General features: G+C 55.2%; 1 protein-coding gene across 1 annotated transcript in view; it reads left to right on the top strand.

The window, feature by feature from the left end:
- Positions 1 to 552: 552 nt before the first annotated feature.
- Positions 553 to 6,000, top strand: part of EPN2 (epsin 2) — a gene marked incomplete at its 3' end in the record, with an annotated part of 65,822 nt that continues 60,374 nt past the window's right edge. Inside the window, exon 1 of the mRNA XM_082860074.1 lies at positions 553 to 660. The remainder of the gene's footprint in view (positions 661 to 6,000) is intronic.

Raw genomic sequence — 6,000 nt, 5'->3', positions numbered from 1 at the left:
CTGGACCTGGTGATGCTTACAAGTGCACACTGCAAGGGGAAGCGTGTTTTAGCTCAGGCTGGGGGCTCTGTGCGTGTGTGGGGGGTGGAGAGGGTGTGTGGAGCTGTGAGATGTGCCTGAGGCGTGGGGAGATTTGTGGGGTCTGAGTGAAGTTTGCCGTGTGCGAGGGTTCGGGTATGAATTTGCCAGGGTTTGTGTGGTGGTTTGGGGTCGTTGGGACGCGTGTGTGGGGTTTGGGGGTTGTAGAGTACTGGGGCGTAGGCTGTGGGGCGCGGTGGGAGGGCTGGGTAGTCTGCGTGGGGTCGTGGGGTGGAGGCCCTGGGGTCGGGGAACGACGGGTCTGGGCTGGCTGGGCCGGGGTGGGATGCCAGCAGGCGCGGGGCGGGGCCAGAGGGCACCTGGCGGGGCCTTGCGTGGCCTGGGCTGGACGGAGGGGCGGGGCCTCGGGGACACGGGGCGGGGCCTGGACTGGCGGAGGGGCGGGGCGGGCGGGCGCGCGCACGCAGTCGGCGCGCCCCCTCCCGGCCGCCATGTTGGCTGGTGTGTGGGTGTCAAACGGAGCTGGAAGCGCCGGCGTCTCCGGTGGCTCCCCTCGCTCCCGCCTCCCCAACGCTACTGGCGGCCGCAGCCGCGCATCCGGGTCGGCCCGGAGGAGCGCAGGTGAGCTGGGGCCACGGGGCTCGGGGGCCGGAGCGGGCCCAGGTCGCGGACCCTGCCCCTTCACGGGCGGACGCCCCCAGAGCGCTGCCCCCCCAGCCGTCCGCCAGAGCATGCACCCCCGCAGTCCCAGCCGGGTCTCCACCTCAGGCGGGACCCCTTCTTACCCGCCCCACGAGGTGGAGAACGGCCCCCTCCCCATCTGGGTCCCTCGTTCCGCTGCAGAGACCCCCCCATTTCCCCTCGGGGAGCTTTTCCTTTCGTATCCTCGGAGCCTGGGGCTCCCCCTCCTCCCACCCGAGATCCGGGAGCCCCTCCAGGCCTCACCGTTTACCTTTAAGCCTAGAACAACCCCGCGCCTCCTCCCCGGGGCACTTTGCTCCCCTCCCCGGGCCAGGCGGCCCTTCCCTCCGGGAGTCGGGGGAGGGATCCCCCGTCCAGGATGCCGGCCGTCCCTCTCTGGGCTGCCGCGGGTCCCCTCCCTTCCCCAGGGACCTGGTTCTCCCTCCCCGCCCCCGCCCCACAGCCCAGCGGGATCGGGGGCGGCAGAGCCAGGCTCCAGCTGCCTTTTGTTCCGCGTGGGATGGCAGAGACCCCGCCCGGCGATTCTGCCGGCCTGGTCGGGTGGGTGACTGGGTGCGCGGGGCCGCGTCTTCCAGGAGACCCTTCCTCTCTCTCCCCGTGGGGCGGCTCCCCAGGAGCCCAGCGCCTTGGGAGAGGCCGGCCCTTCCTAGAGGAGTCCGTGCCAACAGGTTTTTGTTTGCGATCGGAGTTGGTCCGGTGGCTTGGCGGGGGGGGGGGGGCGGGGGGCGGGGGAGGTGCAGCTTGCTCCCCCAGAAACCCCGGTAGGGGCCTGTGGAAACCCATTCCTCCGTCTGGGGCCCTTCACTGTTTTGCTGCCCTGCGGACGCATCTGAGTCTGTGCTGCAAGGAGGTTGGGGCTTAACCATCGTGAGGGTTCAGATGGGGGAAACTGAGGCCCAGAGAGATTGGCCCAAGGTCATGCAGCAATACAGTGTCAGTGCCAGAACTCGATGCTTGGGTTCCAGGGCACTCTCCAGGATGTTTCAGAATTTTTTTTAGAGAGATGTTTAGGGTTATCCCCTTCCACTTTTCAACGTTCACGTAAGAAAATGGACAGGAAAAGATGAGAAGTGTGAGTTCTTCCTTTCCACCTCAGGAAATGCCCTGTGAAAGAAGGGATTGGAACAGGAGGTTAAAATGATTGAAAAGGTGAATTTTAGTTTTTAATTGTCCATGCGCTCCCCCAGTTATGTAGGATAATGAAGATTTGGCAGAAAACTTGTGTCTCTTGTAGCTCTAGATATGGATGGTAGGTGCTGACCAATCATATACCCAGTCCCTCACAGCAGTGATTGAATTTGCACTGATAATTAAGTTTTCATCTGTATTTAAATGAACATCCAAAGGGCCTGCAAGTTTCTGAATGGTACTTGTTCCAGCAGTTATCTTTGGGACAGGTGATTGTGTCGGAGAAGTTGCCAAGATCTTCTCATATTTATCTGTGTATATTATTTAATATCTGTATTTTTATTTATTTATTTATTTATTTATTTATTTTGTGGTACGCGGGCCTCTCACTGTTGTGGCCTCTCCCGCTGCGCAGCACAGGCTCCGGACGGACGCGCAGGCTCAGCGGCCATGGCTCACAGGCCTAGCCACTCCGCTGGCTGTGGGATCTTCCCGGACCGGGGCACGAACCCGTGTCCCCTGCATCGGCAGGCGGACTCTCAACCACTGCGCCACCAGGGAAGCCCAATATCTGTATTTTTATTTTACATTTTTAAAGCTTATTTGCTTCTTGAGGTTTTTTTTAAAAATTAATTTATTTATTTTTGGCTGCATTGGGTGTTCGTTGCTGCGCATGGGCTTTCTGTAGTTGCGGCGAGCGGGGGCTACTCTTTGTTGTGGCGCGCGGGCTTCTCATGGCGGTGGCTTCTCTTGTTGCAGAGCACGGGCTCTGTGCACGCGGGCTTCGGTAGTTGTGGCTCGTGAGCCCTAGAGCGCAGGCTCAGTAGTTGTGGCACACGGGCTTATCCTCTCCGTGGCATGTGGGATCTTCCCAGACCAGGGCTCAAACCCGTGTCCCCTGCATTGGCAGGCGGATTCTTAACCACTGCGCCACCAGGGAAGCCCCCATTGCCATACTCTTGTGAAGTGTGTTAAAGTTTTCAAAGCTTTCTGAGAGCTGTTCTCACTGTTCCCCAGAATCTTCCTGTTGGATTGGTGGGGTGTGGATGAATGTGGTTGTTGGCATTTTATGGCATGAGGACCTGTTGACCCTGAGCCTTGGAGAAATCAAAGGGCTTGGATTTGGGGGAGTGAAGTCTGGGAGAATATGAGGAGTTATCTAGTCCTACTCCCCCATTTGTCTGCTGGGCTTTCCACTCAAGCATTCTGTTTAAACAGATCTTCTGTCCAGCCTTCGCCAGCCAGCTCCCCCAGCGTCTGGGCCCCTCCAGCTCTGCTCCCTGAGCCTCACCACCCCAGGCTTTCTTTTGGAGCGCTTAGCACGCTGTCTGTGTATCTGGGGCTCTTGTGACACTGTGACGTCTTTGAGGCCGGTGATCACCCTGCCTTTGCTTCCCCAGCACCAGCTCAGTCTCTGGTGTGTGGCAGGTACTTGCTGAAGATGTGAGGTGTGCAAGGAGTCCTGGGGATGGGCAGGGAACACACTTACCCATCCCTGCTGTAGGCGCCATTGTTCTGTCTTGCTCTTGCAAAAACTGCTGCTGGTGGTCCAGCAGTCCTATGTCAGTCACGTGGGTATTATCTCCTTTCTACAGGTGAGGAAACTGAGGCCCAGGAGCATCAGTCCTGTGCTCAAGGTCACACAGCCAGTAGGTGATGGGGCTGGGATTCACCTATTGGCTGTTGGATCCCCAAATATTATGATACCTGTTACCTCATCTGAGAAACTGAGTACTGGGGTGAAGAGACGCACTCTAAGCCCAGCTGTGAGCTGGAGGAGGACGGAGTCCTGTGGGGTGACCTGATTAAGATTGCTGAGGTGGGAGAGAGCAGGTTTTGCTTTTGTCAGATGCATTGTGAAATGACCATTTATCCCCATCTGTTGAGTTTTTGAAAATTGACAAGCTTTCTGATAAGTTTGTCAATGGAATTTTCTTTGGTCTTAGTTAGCTTGTTCAAGGTGTCTAAAAATAGAAACTTAGAAAAACAAACACAGTGAAGTAAGTGTCTGTGAAGCGGAGAGGGTGTGTTGAGTAGCATCTGTCCACGGGCTGTTTGACCACACCTATCTTCCAGGTTTTTGATGTCTTAAAATACAAAGCTGTTTGAGCAGACTTTGTTGCTGCTGTTGAACATAATTTCATTTTGTCTTTACATCCATGTGTAACACAGGGATTGTCACCCATCCATGAATGGAAAAACTGAGGCCCAGAGAGGTTCGGTAACCTTTGAGGAACTGACCCAGCCAGGAGTCAAACTCAGGCCTGTGTGATTACCAAACCTGGGTCCCTGCTACTCCACCAGCCACTGCAGAAAGCAGTGATGATGAGTACTCACTTAAGCTGAAGGATAAGCTTGTGATCTGAAAGTCATCAAGTTTATTTAGAAGGTTGGGAGTTGTGAACGAGGAGATGTCTGTCTTTTTCCTAACTTTAGGATCTGTGAAGGTGCTGAGGTTCGAATATCAAGAGTTTCGTGGACTGCTTGATCGAGGCGAAATTTAGGGTTTGGTTTTAAAAATTGGCCTGGCTCCTTTGAAGCAGATCTGTGGCACTGTTATAATACCCCTTGCATGTGCCGGATTCCTTCTGGTGACTCAGCCCCGGCCCACCCAGGTGCTGGGGCCGCTTTGTGCCTTCCTGTTAGTCCTGGTCTGGGCCGAATGCGCCAGCCCTCTAGAGACAGGGAGGGTAGCTTCTTACTCTTTCTGGTCAAAGCAGTGGTAGAAATTGGGGTGCAGAGGTCAGTGGAGGGACCCCTGTGTCCTCTTCATGGCACCCAGCTAACAAGTGGAGCAGGGAGAAGCAGGCTCGCCCTGCGGGGCAGCTGACCATCCAGGGCTGATGCATGATGTGGGTTTAAAAGCATCTATAATTCATCACTTCTGAGCGCAGGCTTCGTCCCACCTCTCACTCCCACCCTTCCCTCTTAAGGAAGTGTCATCGTCACACCTCGGTGGCTCTGTAGCTGAGGACACCAAATGGTACAGATAGTTTGGCTACTAAGGCCATGTGACAAGTAGCTTTGGAATCAGATGTGGGCACAAATTGGCCTCCTGGCTGGATGGCTTTGGGCACTTTAATCACTAAGCTTTGGTTTCCTTGCTTCTAAAGAGGGCCAATAATAACCACTTTGCAGATAGACTAGTGGTCTTTGTCAGACGCTGGTGCACATCGGCATTGCTCAGAGCGCTGGCCCCTCCCCCAGAGTTTCTGATTCAGTGGGTCTGGAGTGAGGCCTGAAAATGGGCATTTTCAGCCAGTTACTGGGTGTTACTGATGCTGCTGGTTCTGGGGCCAGATTTGGGAACCGTGGCCCAGAGGACAGAGTGGAAAGGCGTGTGGGGAGCCTGTGAGGGCCAGCTGTGCCGGAGGCTCACCAACAGCGGCTCCCTTCTGCCCCCCAGGTGCTTCTGTATGTCGCTCAGATGATGGCATGACCCTTGCGAAGGGAATTTGGTTTCTCAAAGCGATGTTTTCACTTGTTCTGCCCCCCAGGTGCTTCTGTATATCGCTCAGATGATGGCACGACCCTTGCGAAGGGAATTTGGTTTTCTCAAAGCGATGTTTTCACTTGTTCTTATGTGATTGTAATTGGGCTGTGGTCACAGGCGTCGTGACCCTGTGGGTTAGTTGGGATGTTTTCCTTCATGAAGGGAACGTAAGATGTCAGTGCCTTTCAAAGAGGCAGTAAATCCAGGATCCTGTTTGAGAAGCTGGTTCTTCATTCCCACACATCAAGCGAGATGTTCACTGTCAAGGCCCTTTAGAAATGCAGCTGGGAAAGGGCAGGGGGTGTGGCGTTGGGCACGGAGCAGACTCCCACGGGGCCACTGGGGCGGCCACTGGTGTTAATGGAAGTCACTCCTCCCTCCAACAATTCCGAGTGATTTCATATTCTTTGGTGTTTAGAGTTTGGAAAAAAAATTATTTTCCTCCAGTAGGTAATTATCAGCTTGTCCATCAAAACCAAACACGTGGGTGTGTGTGAGCCCTGATGGTCTTTGAGTGTCTCCTTTGTGCCAGGCCCTGTGTGACTCCTTTTATGCCCAGTAGTTAATTTTCATTGTGATCCTCCAAGACCTGTCACCACTGCTCTTTTTGCCTGTGCAAAAACTAGGTCTCAGAGAGG

The sequence above is a fragment of the Leucopleurus acutus genome, assembly GCF_964270905.1.
Source record: "Leucopleurus acutus genome assembly, chromosome: 19".
Classification (NCBI taxonomy): Eukaryota; Metazoa; Chordata; class Mammalia; order Artiodactyla; family Delphinidae; genus Leucopleurus; species Leucopleurus acutus.
The sequence above is the reverse complement of the archived record's forward strand: the minus strand, read 5'-3'. Positions and strand labels throughout refer to the sequence as shown.